Source organism: Malaclemys terrapin, chromosome 11 (genome assembly GCF_027887155.1).
Source record: "Malaclemys terrapin pileata isolate rMalTer1 chromosome 11, rMalTer1.hap1, whole genome shotgun sequence".
NCBI classification, from domain to species: Eukaryota; Metazoa; Chordata; order Testudines; family Emydidae; genus Malaclemys; species Malaclemys terrapin.
Genome location: NC_071515.1, coordinates 61,283,127 through 61,301,415, shown reverse-complemented (window position 1 = coordinate 61,301,415; position 18,289 = coordinate 61,283,127). Strand labels below are relative to the sequence as shown.

The following is an 18,289-nucleotide window of genomic DNA, read 5'->3' as shown; positions in this document are numbered from 1 at the left end:
TCAGGAACTCTGGTCTGTTTAGACGGCTGCAGCAAGGTATTTACTTCCCGGACCACAAAATAACTCTTGGGGATGTGGAGATGCCTATAGTCATCCTCGGGGACCCAGCCTACCCGCTAATGCCCTGGCTCATGAAGCCCTATACTGGCGCCCTGGACACTGAAAAAGAACTCTTCAACTACCGGCTGAGCAAGTGCAGAATGGTGGTGGAGTGTGCTTTTGGCCGTCTCAAGGGGAGATGGAGAAGCTTGCTGACTCGCTGTGATCTCAGCGAAACCAATATCCCCATTGTTATTGCAGCTTGCTGTGTGCTCCACAATCTCTGTGAGAGCAAGGGGGAGACCTTTATGGCGGGGTGGGAGGTTGAGGAAAATAGCCTGGCTGCTGATTACTCACAGCCAGACAGCCGGGCGATTAGAAGAGACCAGCGGGAAGCGCTGTGCATCCGGAAGGCTTTGAAAGCAAAGTTCCTGAGTGAGCAGGGTAACCTGTGACTTTAAAGTTTGTGTATTGAGAAGCTAAACCTGCCCCCGTTTCTTTACCCAGTTAATGTTGACTATCCTATCCAGTTACATACCCCCTTCACCCCACTTCCAACACACGTTTCAAAATAAAAATAGTTCTACTTTGTTAAAGCACACCGTTTTCTTTAATACTGTATTCGCGGGAATTTTTTAAAACTGGGACGCAGACTGTGGTGCGGAGCGGGTGTACTGTAGTGGCGCGAATGCAGCTTCTAAACTCAAGGATTGACAGGCTCCGCTGCGGTGGGATGGTTGTTTCAACGGAGCCTGTCACCCCTCCTGATAGGGACTGTGTGTATGGGGGGGTCTATGTGACTTTGTGGCAGGGGGAGGACGGTTACAGATCCCCTGCTGTGTGGCTCTGTGATCCTGCCTAAGGACCGCCGCTTAAGATCTGTAACTGCCCTCCCCTGCCACAAAGTCACAGAGCAACCCACCCCCCACCACATAACATGAAAACAACCTCCCAGACTAACCAGGGTAACTAGTCACTGCATCACTGCACTATGTATGTGCCCTGCTGCTGTGCCTGCCCCCGACTATATACCCTGCCAAAGGTGACTGTCCTGTCGAATTACCAACCCCCTATCCCCCCCTCCTCCAAAAGAACATGATGGAAACAGTAGTTAACAGAAACGTATTTTTTATTATCAACCAAACATGGAACTGGGAAAGTGAAACTTGGACGGGGGCTTGTGTCAGGCGGGAAGGAAAGAACTTGTCAAATTTTGGGGAATGAGAGCCTTCTGCTGCTCGAGCTCTCTGCAGGGGTGGAGTGAGAGTTAGCAGGGACTCTGCCGCCTCTCCTTCTGTGCACTTTGGGTGAGGGGAGTATGGGACTTGGTGGCGGGGGAGGGCGGTTAGAGATGGACTGCAGCGGGGCTCTGTCCTCCTGCCTCCGTTCCTGCAGAACATCCACAAGGCGCCGGAGCGTGTCCGTTTGCTCCCTCATTAGTCCAAGCAGGGTTTGAGTCGCCTGCTGGTCTTCCTGATGCCACCTCTCCTCCCGATCCATGTTGGCTTGGTGCATTCGGGTCAAGTTCTCCCGCCACTGGGTCTGCTGTGCTGCCTGGGCTCTGGAGCAGGCTATAAGCTCCGAGAACATGTCCTCCCGTGTCCTCTTCTTCTTATGCCTAATCCGCGCTAGCCTCTGGGAGTGTGATGACAGGCTAGGTTGTGAGACAGTCACAGATGGGGCTGTGGGAATGGGAAAAAGGGAGTGAATTCCTCAGAAAGATAAATGTAGTTGTGAACAAAGAACATAGTCTTTCTCTGTGAACAAGACCATGCACAGCACCTATCACATGCGCACTCAGCACAAGGTCGAATTCTCGGCCTTCGCATTCAGTGCCTGGGGTCTTCTACAGCACATTTGAGAAGACTCTCAGGAGAACGGAATTTCTGTTGCAGGCAGACATGGTAAGCCGTAGACTTGTGGCAGCTTAAAACTTTAATATTAGCAATGGCCTCATTTCACATTGAAATCAATGTCGGTCCCTGCTGCCAGCAATTCGGCAAGCAGGAAGTCTGCTCCTGTCCCACACCATCGCGGCTGTCCCCGGGAACGATCCCTTTCGGCTGCCCCTCTCCCGCCTCCACCGCGTGGCTGCAAACCAGCGGTTACAGTTCTGTAAAGGAACGGCAAAGCAGTCCCAACACTAACATTCCCCTACCTCATTCAAAGCAGGTCATCATGAGCGACATCACCCTCATGAGGATCTCTGACAGCGAGAAAGAGCGAATGCTCCGGGAAAGCCTCCAAAGACCAGGGCCGTATGCCGCCATGCTGTGCAGAGCAATGATTCCAGAGTACTTGCTTGTCTCGTGGCGTGGCAACGTGTCCTACTACAGAGGACCCAATAAGGCCGCTCTCCCCAAGAACCTAATGCAGCGGATTTCCAATTACCTCCAGGAGAGCTTCCTCGAGATGTCACAGGAGGATTTCTGCTCCATCCCCGGACATATAGACCGCATTTTACTGTAGCTGCTGTAGCAGTGACTAACCAGTAGAGCGGCTTGGGCAGGACAATCATGCAAAACCGGACATTGCTAGATTTTTTTTCAATAGTTGCACTGCCCATGACTGAATCGTTAAGCTAATCAAACTAATCATGAGAAACCCATTTTTTTAATTGTTAATATTCCTGTTCTGTTACAAATAAATGTTTAGATTTTTACAACACTTACTGGCTGATCCTTCCCCAGATTCTGTGTCCGGGGTAACGGCTGGGGAGGGTTGGTAGGGGATCTCTGTAAGGGTGATGAAGAGATCCTGGCTGTCGGGGAAATCAGCGTTGTGAGCGCTGTCGACTGCCTCGTCCTCCTCATCTCCTTCCTCATCTTCCCCGTCCGCTAACATGTCCGAGGATCCAGCCGTGGACACTATCCCATCCTCAGAGTCCACGGTCACTGGTGGGGTAGTGGTGGCGGCCGCACCGAGGATGGAATGCAGTGCCTCGTAGAAACGGGATGTCTGGGGATGGGATCCGGAGTGTCCGTTTGCCTCTTTGGTCTTCTGGTAGCCTTGTCTCAGCTCCTTGATTTTCACGCGGCACTGCGTTACATCCCGGCTGTATCCTCTCTCTGCCATGTCTTTAGAGATCTTCTCGTAGATCTTTGCATTCCGTCTTTTGGATCGCAGCTCGGAAAGCACGGACTCATCGCCCCACACAGCGATGAGATCCAAGACTTCCCGATCAGTCCATGCTGGGGCCCTCTTTCTATTCTGAGATTGCACGGCCATCACTGCTGGAGAGCTCTGCATCGTTGCCAGTGCTGCTGAGCTCGCCACGATGTCCAGACAGGAAATGAGATTCAAACTGGCCAGACAGGAAAAGGAATTCAAATTCAAATTTTCCCGGGGCTTTTCCTGTGTGGCAGTTCAGAGCATCCGAGCTCGTACTGCTGTCCAGAGCGTCAACAGAGTGGTGCACTGTGGGATAGCTCCCGGAGCTATTAGCATCGATTTCCATCCACACCTAGCCTAATTCGACATGGCCATGTCGAATTTAGCGCTACTCCCCTCGTCGGGGAGGAGTACAGAAGTCGAATTAAAGAGACCTCTATGTCGAACTAAATACCTTCGCGGTGTGGACGGGTGCAGGGTTAATTCGATGTAACGGCGCTAACTTCGACATAAACGCCTAGTGTAGACCAGGCCTTAGATCATGACTTGAGTCAAAGCTAGAAAGTAGAGGAAGAGAAACTTTAAAGCGCAAACAAACAAGATGGAGAGAGAAATGGCCCAACAGAAAGTATAAGAAACAAACAAAACACAGCCAGTTTTATGCACCATACCACTGATGTGCTAAATACATCAGGCCAAATCTTTCTGATGCATCTGTTTACATCAGGTCTAATTTTGGCAAGAAATGTGGAAAAACAAAACAACAACTAAAAACAAACTAAAGAGGATCCCTTAAATACATCCATGGTCAACCTGATGGCCCCTTCCCCAAGTGACACTACTCCAGCAGAGATCGGAGTAGCTTTCCACCAGGAGGGCAATGTTCTTGAAAAGAGTCTCAATTCTGGAACTTTCTTTCCCCCTGAATCCAAAACAGCCTGAATTTGTTAAGCTTCCAGGCGTGCCGCAAAGGTCATCCTTTTTGTCTCAGATGTTGAGGGTGAAAGAAGATTGATGGGCTGAGGTGATGGGGTTTGATTGTTGTTTGGGAGGGAGGTGGGGGATCTGATCAATGTGGTTAAGCCAGTGAGTGAGTTTGTTGGGATATCTGGCACCTCTAGAAGTCGGAATATTAATTACTTTCATTTTTATATTCAAAAATCAAAAGGAAGATGCTTGTATTTGGGAGTTTGTCTGAAGATGATGATGTGCATTTTGTTTAATTAAAACGGCCTCAAACACCAAGATAGATATTTTTTAAAATTTAAATTAGAATTAATAAACTTGTAATAGGTTAGTGACTAGACAGTGTCAATTCTGAGATGTAGGAAGGCAGGGGAACTGGACGAGGGAAGGCAGGTGGTAGAAATACAGGAGAGCTCAAGAGGTTTAGGTAAGCTGTGGCTGTGCATCTAAAATTCTTTTGGGCATAACCAAGGTGAACTTCTTAGCCCTATTGCCTCACTAATAATGATAGTAATAATCTTTCTCTGTAAAGGAGGATAAGGGAGTGCAGTAAGGGATGTAAAACCCTATTTATAAAGCTGCTAAAATTGCTTTGGAAGGTATTTGCCAGAATAGTTTTAGATTCTGGTGCAGCTAGATGGAATTGTTCAGTAAGGTTGGCTGTGTTTCAAAAGGTGTGGATGTTGAGTCAAGCCCTGTAGAGATGAATTTGAGAGAGTGTTTTGCAAATCAAGATTTGAAAATGAAGATACAACTAATTTTCCAACGAAAGAGATGACTGCATATTCATGATTAGAATTAATATGGATCTGTCTTTATGGGGATTTGCATACCTGCTCTTCTCTGCTACACTTGCACAGTAAAATCAGAATAATCCTGCTGGGACCAATAGCTTAAGGTCAGAAACTTTCAATAACGACTTTAATTCTTCTTCCCTCTAAAGGAAAAAAGGATCAAAACACTAAAGGACTCAACTAAATGTAACAGAGAAAGTAATATTAATGACCAGTCAACAAAAACAGAACAATTGACCTAACAGCCATATCTGAAATGCTTCACTTGCCAAATTGTCCATTACTTTCTACCCTAAACAAGGTGAACGTGTTAATCACTTGCTTTGTTTTGTGACTCAGGTACCTTAAGTACTATGGCTATGCCCAAGAACACCTCCTTTATCAAATGGTGGATGATCATGCTTTTGCTGTGATATTTTCTAGGGTTTGGATCTTGCCTGTTCACACACCAGCCACTGCCCTGGGCCCTCCCTCTGCATTTTAAATAGTATCTGAAGAGCACATTATTCCCCCCCCCCCCCAGAAGCATTCAATTTTAATCATATTACCCTATATTAGAACCCGTCTGTGACAATCAGGGTCCAGACACCCAAGGGGAGAACAGAAGGTTTAACTCCCCCAAATGAGCAGTTGAATAAGCTGATTGCATGCTGTGCTGTTGTTCTATAAAAGTATATTAGTAAGATCTTTTGTGAAAGCTTGTAATATTCTGAACTTGATGACCATTATTATATATGTATACCAACTGTGGTTATGAATTTATGTATTTATGCATATAGAAAATGGTGTTCATAATCTATAATACAACTTCAACTAGAACTTCACAGCAAGAAGGAGCCCCTGCCTAGCCAGGTGTTTGCAGAAAACCAGCTCCAAGTAACCATCCATAGTCTGGCCCAGTAAAAGGCAATGATGGGCCATTAGAGTTAATGGGAAGATTGAGACATCCTGGCTTTCAAGTCAAGAGGGAATTTCCCCCACCATGAGTTACATGCCAGGAAAGGGCAGGGGGAAAGGGAAACGTCTTTTTAAAAAGGAGGCTTGCAACTCAGGTTTTCATCCAGAAGCCGAGGGACAGCCTCTAGTCAGGAAGATGTCCATGAACGCAGGAAAACTGTTCAAAGGCAAAAGATAACTTGTATTAGACAAGGGATTTTATCTAATATGGAAGTGTAACGCCTGAGGTTGTGTCTTCGTTTGCTCTCTGTGTAACTTGTATATGTTTGCCTTCCCTTACTATTTCATTTTTGAATCTGTGGTTTTTCTATTAAATAAACTTTTGGTTTATTTTTATCCTAAGCTGGTCTCTGGTGTGCAAACTGCATGGAGTGTGTGTGCGCCAAAGTGAGCTGATAACTGGAGGGCTGATTTCACGCATATGGGGGTGACACACCAGAGGGGAATGGTTTGAGTGTCTGGCCCTTAAGAACTCGGGGAGGATGGAGTTGGGGAGATTTAGGGCTGGAAGGCTTGTTGATGTCATCTTGCAAGGAGTAACTAGTTTCTACTTTGTTGCTGAGTTCCCATTACTTTAGATTATCCTGAGAGATGGAAAAAATACACATGCTTATTGAGCTAATGATACATATGCTGTCCCCAGTGGAATGTGTCATTTAAGTGGATGGTGGCATTAATGGGGCTAATACTGTAAGAAATTTGAATTTTTTTCAGAACTACATATAAAAAACTATAGTTCCATATAATTACTGTAAACCTGACTCTGTGATCCTTTCTCTCACAAGGTAGTCAGTAAGACTATTTGCATGAGTAAGTGAATGAGCAATGGTTGCAGAACTGGCCTGGAATGTTTAGCAGATAGTCATGGGTGGCTGGTATCATAGGCTGCAGGAGACTGTGCCTCCCCAAACAGCCAGGAATGGCCCTTCCCATGCTCCACCGCCAGACCCCCTCCTGCCATTTCCCCTGTGCATCGTGGCTCGGGCTTGGGCTAGGGCTGGCTCTGAGACCACGCCGCCCTCCTGGCGCTCCGGGGCTGGGGCCGCGCCGCCCGCCCTCCCAGCGCTCTGGGGGTGGGGGCAATAGGCTGGGGTGGGGGCCAGCAGCTGCAGGGGGTTTAGCCTCATCTCAGCCACCCATGCAGATAGTAGGACTCTATAAAGTAAAGGTACTTTGCTTTAATGCCGGTGTTGCAGAAAAGACTTATAAGCTGAGTGTGTACTAACTCCCATAGTTAAAGTTGCTCAAGAGTTTTTATTCTAAAGGCAATTTGGGAATGTTTATAACTTTGCCAAACTTTTACCTTTTCTCATGCCAGGAGACATTTTTTTTTCTTTTTTGTAAATTAAGCAAAAAATGAGTTGGCCTACTGTGATAGTGAAGTGAGTGGAGAAAATACACACTTCTGCAATCATGGGTATTTACTGAAACTCTTTTAAAATTGCTTTAGTTCCTTGATAGCACATGGCAGAAATGTGAAATTTGGCTCTCAGGTCTCAGATTTTCCTTTCATTGGTCTGGTGAAAATAATTTTGATTTGGCTGAGTTATAACTGTTCAGAAAAATGCACTCCAATATATGCAGCTTTTTGTTAAATTAATGATTTACGATTGTTCCACTGGTAATGCTTAGGTAAGCTGATAGAAATATCTCTGAATATACTCTGGGCATTCCGCTTACATGGACAATTTTATTTGTAATGCGTGGGTGATTGTGGAATATGATTTTGGGAGGGTGTGAATGAAAGAAGACAGGTGTGTGAAAGAGCCCTGTCTCATGCTGTATGATATATAATGCTGTGTATAGAATAGTTCCTGCCCCATTACATACTGTGTGGACAGGACAAGGTCTTCTATTTCTGCCTGGCAAATAATTGCATATGATAGAATTTCTTTAGTTTTTCATTTTTGTAAAATAAATAAATAAAGACAAAAGAATCTTAGGAAATTCCATAACACAATTATATGAAGAGAATGCTAAGTGTGCAAAGCAAAGCACTCGGGTCAGAAAACACCTGAGTTGAGGTTGCCCAGTTAATCTTGGCTTTGGCCTTTGCACATATGTCTTAATTACATGGCATACTGTTCCCCCCTGCCACAAGATCCCTGCTCATTCTGCGTGATGGTTAGATGTGAGACAGGTTTGTGTGGCAAATACGGCTGAGGCAGGAGTGCCGCCAGCTTTTCTGCCACCCATTTGGCGGCGGAAGGTCCCGCCCCGAAATGCCGCTCCCACCCCCACAGAGACGGCGGAAGGTCCCGCCGCCGAAATGCTGCTGCGGTCGCCGCCCCCCAAATTGTAGCACCCTAGACAACCGCCTAGGTCGCCTAATGGATTGCGCCGGCCCTGGGCTGAGGTCTGGAGTGCCTTATTGCGAAGTTTGTATGGTTTGAGTGTCTGAGGCGTGGGGTTACACACTAAATGAGGAAGATGAAAACATATATGCAAAGAAAAGCACTTCAAAGTCAGGAAATGCCAAAATTAAGTCAGATCATGCAATCTTATTTCTGCCCCTCTGTGCCTACTGCACTACAATAGTGTCTTTAATTATATGATCATATACTGCTCTTATACAGGCCACTGCTTCATTCAGGCTCTAATCCAGCAAAGCACTTAAGCATGCACACAATTTTAAGCGTGGGAGTAGTCCTATTGAAGCGAATGGAACTATTTTGTGAGATTTTTAAAGTTAAGCACATGCTTGTTGGGCTAGCGCAAGGCCTCTGTTTAGGGCAGACAGGACTTTGTGTAATACAGCTATTCAATACTTAATGTTCTTGGTGTAGATTTTATATGGATTTTTGTATTTTAAAAAAATCTACAGTTACATATTGTAGAAAACACAAGCATTTACATTGTAAATTAAATTTTCAATGGGCTCAGCTGCCCATTCAGTTACAGTGGGTGGGGACTGATACAGAGCCAGGCAAGGTATATAGGTTTGTGACCCAAATTGGGCTGAAGGGAGGCGCGTATCTTGGCTTAGCGATCTATGACCAGGAATGAGTCAAGTGGCACCAAAGTAGTTTCTCGTGGGAGTGAGCTAGGTGCCTGCCTCATGCCACAAAAAATGGCTGCCACCAGAGGACACATTGGGCCCACTTTATAACTCTTAGCCCAGGGTTTAGACCATTAACCTGGGATGTGGGAGACCCAGGTTTAATTCTCCTTTCTGCTGGAGGGGGAGAAAGGATTTGAATAGGAGTCTCTTGCTTCTCAGAAAAGTCATTCTCATTCTCTCTGGCCCAATGGCTGTCCACTGTGAATAACATTGACCTTAATCATTGGGCCTGAAGGGGGATGACTCTGTAGCCCAGTAGTTAGGTCATTTACAAGGGAGGTGGGAGACCCAGTGTCTAGTTCTCCTTTTCCAATTGCTCTTTCATTATTTAATCTACAGTGGAACAACTTAATCAGGAGAGATTGAAAAGACCCTATTGCAGAATATCTCATAGTTCAGTGGTTAGAGCAATTTCCTGGCAGGTGGGAGACCCCGGTTCAAATTCCTTCCCCACCCAACATCAGTGGGAATTGAACCGGGGTCTCCCACAGCCCAGGCAAGTGCTTTAATCATTGGGCTAAAAGTTATAAAGGGTGGCAGCAGCAATAGTACCACCACATCCTCCATTCAGAGTTTGAATGGGACCTGATCATGTAGGTGCTCCGTGAGCATACCTACTAATTTGGCCTGCATGTGAAATAGGTATTTGTCTGCCTGCATCCCCTGATCCATGGATCACTCAGGGGTAGATAGGCTTCCAGACAGCTGGAGTGAGGCAGCAGTGTGCATGCCCGGAGGCGCTAAGGGAACTTTTACCTTTCAAACTTAGGTGACAAGTGAATTGAGGCATCTTCAGGGTTTGGTGGGAGTTTTGTGGATCTCAGTGGAGCCTAAAATTGGGATTTATGCAGCTAAACCTGACATTTATGTGGCTAAATCTGGGTTTAGGTGCCTAACTACTTTTATTACCCTTGTAACAAAACTCTGTGACTTGTCTTTTTTTTCTCTCTACAGTTTAAAAAAATAACAGAAGCATAAATGTCAAATTTCTTTAAAGTCTGAGCATGTCTTTTTAGATTTTAAGTTTAGCTTAATATTTAAGGACTAAAGTCTGCCTTCTAATTATACTTGATTAGTGTTCTAGGCATTAGTTTTCTCAAGGTACTTTCGAGTATAAAACTCTAAATGGTAGAATTTTTTTTTGTATTCTCATCAACAGATAAATGATTAATGGTATCTATGCTGCCTTCTGGATCACCTTGTGAGAGGTCTCCTTCATCAATCTGTCAAGGGGATTGGATGGCAGTTTACACCCTAATTAGGGTCCCCAGCTGGGGATGTGCTGTTTAACAGATTACTTGTAGCTGAAGTGTAGTCATCACAGATGTAGTTAACCATATAGGTGTTTGACACTGTTGCAGTAATGAGATTTTCTTTTTAGGAAAAAAATCCGGTTAATATAAACAGTACAAGAGACACCAAATGTTTACTTAAAATTAAGCCTGTAATTTAAAGGCTTAATAACAACAATGCTGTTTTTCTAATCTTTCACCTTATTTCCTTTTTTTTTCTTGTGCTTTTATAGGCAAGACAACATTGCTATCCAGAAATTATATTACCAATAAAACATTAAGGTGTTCTCTAGGGCAAAACAAAAGTAATCAAAAAGGTGCTTTTACGGATGATAGGTTTTAGCATTGAGCAGTCTACCCAGATTTGAGCACATTCTTGCTACTTGGTGAGTCGTTATCATTGACCTGGTTATTGGCTCTGTTTGCATTGCAGTATCACTAGGAAAGCAGTGCAGATTCCATGTAGAGTTTGGAGAACTTAATTGTTCACTTAAACTAAAACAATTTTCTCACCCAGACAAATCTGGATCTACTGATAAAGGCCAACTTGTTTAAGGAATAGCATAATGTATAGGAGCAGGCTCTGAACTCAGCATCCTGTCTGATATAAAAGCCAGGTACTCAGGGTGGTATTTAGCAGTGAGGGAGTCGGGGTGGGCTGTGGAAAGATTTTGCAGGTGGATTGAATTCTGCACTGCCCTTGCATATGGGGTGTGTTGTAGCAATCAATATTGCCGAACCTGAAGCGGTAGTAAGAACATGGGCTGGCATGCAGTGCTTTTTATTTTATTTATTTATTTATTAATTACAACATTTTAGCTTCTGGGTTTTTCTTGTTCCTGGTTTTTAATTTTAGTTTGTTTTCTTTCTAGCATTTGTTTCAAAAGAAACTGTTGGGAGTCGTGCATTTGAATGGTGAGCAGAGTCAAGATCTGCCATATGGCTCTGAGGAGAACTTTGTCCAAAATTTGTAGCTGTGTTTGCACAGGGATTTTTGGTCTCTTTTTAATGTCCTGAAAGTGTTCCTAGTGCTGCTATGCAGAGCTTAACATTTCCTGCACTACTGCTAGTAATGCTCTGGTGTGAGAGAAGCAGGAAATCTTCAGGATGATGTCTCTTGGGAAATCTTCCAGGTGATCCTAATTCATTTGTGGATTTATAATTTAATATTTGTCTTCTAGTAGAACTCGGAGGCCAACCAGACTGGGGCCCCATTGTGCTAGATGCTGAAACATGTATTTGTATCTCTGCTAGACTTTGCGAATTCTCCACTCTTCTCCTCCTCCAACCCCCTCCTTCAGAAAATGAGACTAGAAATCCTATTATGGATTTAAATCCCAGGCATCCACTATCTGTGAACATGTAGAGGGGGCTGGAGATGGCATAGGCACAAGCAGCTTCAGGGTGGGATGATAAGGGCTTCCAGGAAAAAGGCAGTAGGGAGGGCCCTCCCTCCCCTTCTCATGGACTGTGGTTTGGGGTGGAGCCAGAGTGCTTAACCATTTTGGGTTAACCTATGGAAAAATTAGGCCCTAAGAATTGTGGCGGTGGATGTTTTAGGGGTGGAATGTTAGAGGCTGTCCATCTCCTGGATGGCTGATTAGGGTTACCATACGTCCGGATTTTCCCGGACATGTCTGGCTTTTGGGGGTTCAAATCCCCGTCCGGGGGGAAATCCCCAAAAGCTGGGCATGTCCGGGAAAATCGGGAGGGAGGAATGGAGGGCTCGGCCGGGGCCGGTGCGGGGCCGGGCCGGGGGCATGGTGCCGGGCCGGGCGCGGTGCCGGTCCGGGGTAGCGGGGGGGGGTGCGCCGGGCTGCGGGGCCGTGGAGCCCGGTCCGGGGTAGCGGGGGGGGTGCGCGGGGCCGCGGGGCCGGGCGGGGAGCCGGTCCGGGGTAGCGGGGGGGTGCGCGGGGCCGCGGGGCCGGGCGGGGAGCCGGTCCGGGGTAGCGGGGGGGGTGCGCGGGGCCGCGGGGCCGGGCGGGGAGCCGGTCCGGGGTAGCGGGGGGGTGCGCCGGACCGCGGGGCCGGGCGGGGAGCCGGTCCGGGGTAGCGGGGGGGTGCGCGGGGCCGGGCGGGGAGCCGGTCCGGGGTAGTGGGGGGGGTGCGCGGGGCCGCGGGGCAGGGCGGGGAGCCGGTCCGGGGTAGCGTGCGCCGGGGAGCCGGTCCGGGGTAGCGGGGCGGTGCGCGGGGCCGCGGGGCCGGGCGGGGAGCCGGTCCGGGGTAGCGGGGGGGTGTGCGGGGCTGCGGGGCCGGGCGGGGAGCCGGTCCGGGGTAGCGGGGGGGTGCGCCGGGCCGCGGGGCCGGGTGGGTAGCGGGGGGGTGCGCGGGGCCGCGGGCCGGTCCGGGGTGGCGGGGAGGGGTGCGCTGGGCCGCGGGGTCGCGGAGCCGGGAGCTGGTCCGGGGTTGTGGGGCCGGGCCGCCGGGGGGTGCGCTGGGCCGCGGGGCCGGGAGCCAGTCCGGGATAGCGGGGGGGGGTGCGCTGGGCCGCCGGGGGCCGGTGTAGCCCCACAAAATGCTCCCGCTCCCGTTTTGCTACTTTGGGTGTACTGAGCATGCTCAGTCGAACTGAGCATGCCCAGTAACCTTCGTTGTAGCCACTGCCCTCTCTCTGCCCTCTCTCTGCCCTTACTTCTGCTAACGATTTGCTACCTCCTCTTTGGGGGGGTTTAAAAGGATTAAGGGGGGCAAATCGCAGCGGGGGGGCTGTCAGGGTCTGAGCAGGGGGCAGAATTTTACTGGCCTGGGGGGTTCAAGCTACTGTAGCTAGCGGCAGAAGAGGGGCTGAAGGGCAAAAATCGGTGGTGGGGGGTGCAACATGGTTTTACGAAGGGCAGATCGTGCCAAACAAATCTGATCTCCTTCTTTGAGAAAGTAACGGACTTATTAGATAAGGGAAATGCGGTGGACCTAATATACCTGGATTTCAGTAAAGCGTTTGATACTGTACCCCATGAGGAATTATTGGTTAAACTGAAAAACATGGTGATTGATATGAAAATCTAGAGGTGGATAAGGAATTGGTTAATGGGGAGACTGCAGCGGGTCGTATTGAAGGGTGAACTGTCAGGTTGGAGGGAGGTTACTAGTGGAGTGCCTCAAGGTTCAGTTTTGGGACCCATTTTATTCAATCTATTTATAACTGACCTCGGAACCGATTGCAGGGGTGGGCTGATAAAGTTTGCGGATGATACGAAGGTGGGAGGCGTTGTAAATTCGGAGGAGGATAGGGATTTTCTGCAGGGAGACTTGAATGAGCTTGTGAATTAGAGTGTCAGAAATAAGATGAAATTTAATAGTGAAAAGTGTAAGGTGATGCATTTGGGGATGACTAACAACAATTTTAGTTACAAGATGGGGACGCATTGGTTAGAAGTAACGGAAGAGGAGAAGGACCTAGGGGTCCTTGTAGACCACCCCCAGGCAGCGACAGCCCTTTTGCACCAACCATCACCATCACCCATTGAGAGCCCATTATGTAACTGCAAATGTCTACATCCTATTAAAGCATTTAATGTTTTCAAATGTTGGATTTAGTGTATTTTCAAATTATTACAAATTAATTTTTGAATGTATTTCACTGGTTATTTTTTACATTTCCAAATACATGTTACTAGAGTATTGCAACTTTTTTTTAATGGAAGGGGCCCCAAAAATTGCTTTGTATATGATGCAAATTGGAAGAGTAAAGTAAAAAAAATCCCTTTTCACGGATTCACACAAAAAAAAGTGAAACAGCATGCCTCAATCATGCAATAGATCAATTTGGCACATTAGCCAGGAGGAAGCAGACTGTGAGTGTTTTCCACCACAACCCCATCCCTCCCGTTTTGCAACCATCCCCACAGAGGAAGCAGACCGGGAGTGTTTTCCACCACAACCCCATCCCTCCCGTTTTGCAACCATCCCCCCACAGGAAGCAGACCGGGAGTGTTTTCCACCACAACCCCATCCCTCCCGTTTTGCAACCATCCCCCCACAGGAAGCAGACCGGGAGTGTTTTCCACCACAACCCCATCCCTCCCGTTTTGCAACCATCCCCCCCCCCCAAAGGAAGCAGACCGGGAGTGTTTACCAAACTGCTACGCTGCGTGGCAGAAACCGCTCCCAGTAGCAAAAGGGGAGGGGAGCACTTTGTGGGGCTACACCGGCAGTGCTGGGCGGGCCGGGGGTGGTCGGCCGGGGCCGCCGGGGGGGCCAGCCTGGGCCGCGCCTCCTCCCCCCACACACACCCCCCCTTACCTGCTTCAGGCTTCCCGCGAATCAAATGTTCGCGGGAAGCAGGGGAGGGGGCGGAGACTTTGGGGAGGGGGCGGAGTTGGGGCGGGGGGTGTGGGCGGGGCTGGGGGCGGGGCCGGGGCCCCGTGGAGTGTCCTCCATTTGGAGGCACAAAATATGGTAACCCTAGATTACCAGCTATAACCAGAAGACACATATGAAAGAGGGGAGATATGTGACAATGGCTTCATCTCCTTGACCTTGGAACCAGAGGAAGCCCTTCCCCAGGTTTTCATCTCTGTAGATTCTCAAATAATGGCTGTGTGGAGATGTATATATGTCTGTTGGGCTTCCTTCCCTCTGAAAAGTATAAGACTTGAGTCTGTCAGCATTATATTATACAAAAACCCTCACCCTCTGAGTGAGCATTTGGAATGGGCTATCCCATGACTCTGACCCTACCTATTGCCAACAAGATCAGCTGAAACTCACAGTTTCCAGTCTTCTAGTTTTCTTTTTGCCCATGGAGGGGAAGATTTGGCTTTTATTTACTGTTCAGGAGTGATCCTTAATGTCTTGAGTCCTTGCTTTTTCCACTAGAATTAAATGTTGTTAGACTTTCCTCTTCTTTTTTTCTTGTTCAAGTGCACTTGTGATGTTACCTTCATATCTGTTTCTCTCTCTCAAATGTCATAGCAACGTACTTTGGTTTTGTGTGACCATTCATCACACTTCTGTCTGCAGAAAGAATTCAGAGCAAATGGTCCAGGTCTTTGTTGTTGTTACACATACTTCATGTCCTTTTCAGCAGCGCTGCTTGAACTGGTTATTTGAGATGTGGTGTTGCATCATGAAGTAACACATCTCATTCTGTGGTCTTGCATATTAATTGCCATGTGATGTATTGACACTCCAGAAACTTGAAAAAGTTTTTGGTTTGGCTTGGCTTCCCCCTCCTCTTCCTACACCCTCCCCAAGACTAATGTATGTGCTCAAGAGGAAAACTTTCTTTCCTAAATTATTTTAGCAAATGGAAATCTACTCTACTCTAGCTGAAGAGTTTGTCTTGGCTGAAAGCTTGAGAGATTTAAACATTTGCAATTCCTTTTATTGTTCAAATCTGTGTAGCATATTTTGAATTGGCAAGCAGCCTGTCAAGTTGTTATAAATCATTACCTAAGAGTTATGTTAAATAGATGGAAAAATTAGGTGTTTGTCACTTATCACTCACCTGGATTGAATGTTTCTGATCTTTTAGAGGCATTTCTACTTAGCCAACTTTTCTGTTCTACATTGGAAGATACCTGAGTCAGATTATCTGAGTTTTCAGGGAGCAGAGTTGCAGTTCTGTGATTCATAATTGAGATCTAGCCTTTAGATTAACTTCATTAGTACACAGTTGAGTAAGAAAGGGGTGTTTAATAAATGAAAATACTCATGGGTTGAACAATGAGTGCTAAAGTAGGTTCGTGCAGTTTATTGTGAACCTAATTTTTATTTCAAGAAATACTGTCACCACTATGAAGCCCCCAGATTTGACAAGCCTCTTGTTCTTATATCTATCTGACAGATACAAATAGTTGACTTTAAAATAAAAAAGTATTTAATAAAGCAGACCAAAAAAAATCAAAATGCCTTCCGCAGCCACTTATCAATCTGTATGAGAGTGCAAGAAGGGGGGAGGAGGGGGAAGGAATCAGTTGGAAGAAAGAAAATAGATTTCAGTTTAAGTGGTGTATGTATATTACAATAGTGACTAAAACCCCAAATATGCTTACACTTACTAAAAATAAATCTTGGTAGAGGGTTCAGTGTGTGTGCATTGATTTTTATATTACACCTGTTATTTCACATGTAGAACTTTAGTGGACACTGAAATAACATCAACTTCAAAAAATTAAAATTCTTAATTAAAAAAAGTAAACTGTAAGAAGAATTCGGATATGCACAGGGCTCACTTTATTACCCTGCTTATATGGGAGAGTGCTGTTAGTCGTGCATGAGAGGTATGCAGCCCAGAAACCTTCTTATTTCTTACAACATGCTTACCCCATTAAAAATAAGGCAGAGTGCTACACTTTGGGTGACAGTCTTAAAAAGATAGCAACCACCTTGCTGAAAGAGTTAAGTCATTTTACTCCTGGAAGGATGCAAGCCCAGTGTCACAAAATGAAATCTAGTTTCTGACTAACTTTCCCTGGAAGGTAAAATGTTGAATATCTATTATTGGAAACAATAGTGTCCACACTGTGCTACATGCTGCATGGGTTTAAAAGAAGGCAGGGACCCTACGTGGAAGAACTTGCAGTATAAAAAAGACAAATCCCACTAAGGTACGTCTATACTTCAAATGGGAAATTCCAGCTCGGGTAGATGTATGTGCACTAGCTTTGATAGAATAGCCCTGACCGCATGAGCAGCAGGATAAGATAGCTGCCCCAAGTACAATCCTGTTTGGAACCATCCATACTCGGGTGGTTAGCCTGTCCTGCTGCTGTTCCTGCTGTTGTGGCTATGCATCTATTTTTAGCACACTAGCTAGATCAAAGCTAGCATATCTACATGTCCTCAGGCTCAAATTACACCTGCAGCTCATACGCAGCCCTCATCTAAAAACCTAGAAGACAGAGGAAAGGAGGGGGGTATTGAATGTACAGATAAAGTGCTTGGGCCATTGCCTGATTACAAAGTTTCAATGACACACTACTTTCCGACATACACACACAATTATGGACAATCCCAATTCTCCCTCCCCATGCCGTTACAGGTATTGGTAGGTGTTATAATAGAAGTGAGACTTCAGGAGGGATCCGAGTGAGGGAAAGGTAGTGGCTTTTTGTACCGCTTAAGGAAGTAGGCATTCTGTGTGTAGGGACAAACTTGGAAAAAGCTACAGAGAGATGTGTTACAGAAGGGAAATGGCACATCTATGCTGACTGGAAAATTGTTATTGATGTCAGTTTTCAGCAGGCGGCTGGATTCATAGGTTATCAATTTAAATTGGTAGAAATATGCAAGATCTGGCCCCCTAATGCTGTCAGTCTGGCACTCACTTTGTCATGCTTTTTGGCTTGAGTAAAAAGCTCCCACCCTAAAGAGAGACATCAGGGAAATTAATTTTATTACAGATCTCTTCCTACCCCTCTAACAATACAGTAATACAAGTCCTCAGCGCCAAATGCATTTTGCAAAAACTCTTGCAAAAATGAAAAAAAGCATGAAGACTTGGTATTTCCAGCTATACTGCTGATTTTGATGGTATTTCTTCTTGAGTAGTTCATAAAATCACAGCTTTAGCTTCAAAAATATATGCTTGTATATGGCAAGTATCTGTAGATTGCTTCTATTGAAACACAGCTTAATCTTCAGATTCTGACTTTGTCCCGGTGTTCTATTCTGGAGTGTCTAATTTAGGTAAGCTTTAGCACATTATACATCATTACCTTCGCACTGGTCAGTGACTGATGGGTTTGATTGCTCGGCATTCTAAGGCACTCTTTCCTTGTTAAAACTAAGGTAATGTGGTTGAAGTGGATTGAATTCTTGACCCAGGTCTGCTATTGACTTGCTGTGTGGCCTTGAGCAAATCACTTGAGCTTAAAATTTCAAGAGTTCACTAATTTTGGTTGTCTTCATTTTATGTGCCCAGCCCGAGACCCCAGAGGGCCAAATTTTCAGAGGTCATGACCACCTGGCACTTCAGTGGAACCTGCATGTGCTCAGAGCCTCTAAAAATCAGGCCTCTTGAAGCCTTTCGAAAAGATATAAAATTCAAGTATAATAAAATAATGTTGTCACTTTAAAAGTGTGGAAGGTGTACATGTTAGCCAAATCTTAAATCAAGGAAGTAA

At 46.3% G+C, this 18,289-nt stretch overlaps 1 protein-coding gene across 1 annotated transcript in view; it reads left to right on the top strand.

Moving 5' to 3' along the window:
• THSD7B (thrombospondin type 1 domain containing 7B) overlaps window positions 1-18,289 on the top strand; it is a 509,128-nt gene that overhangs the window by 9,634 nt on the left and 481,205 nt on the right. The window lies entirely within an intron of this gene.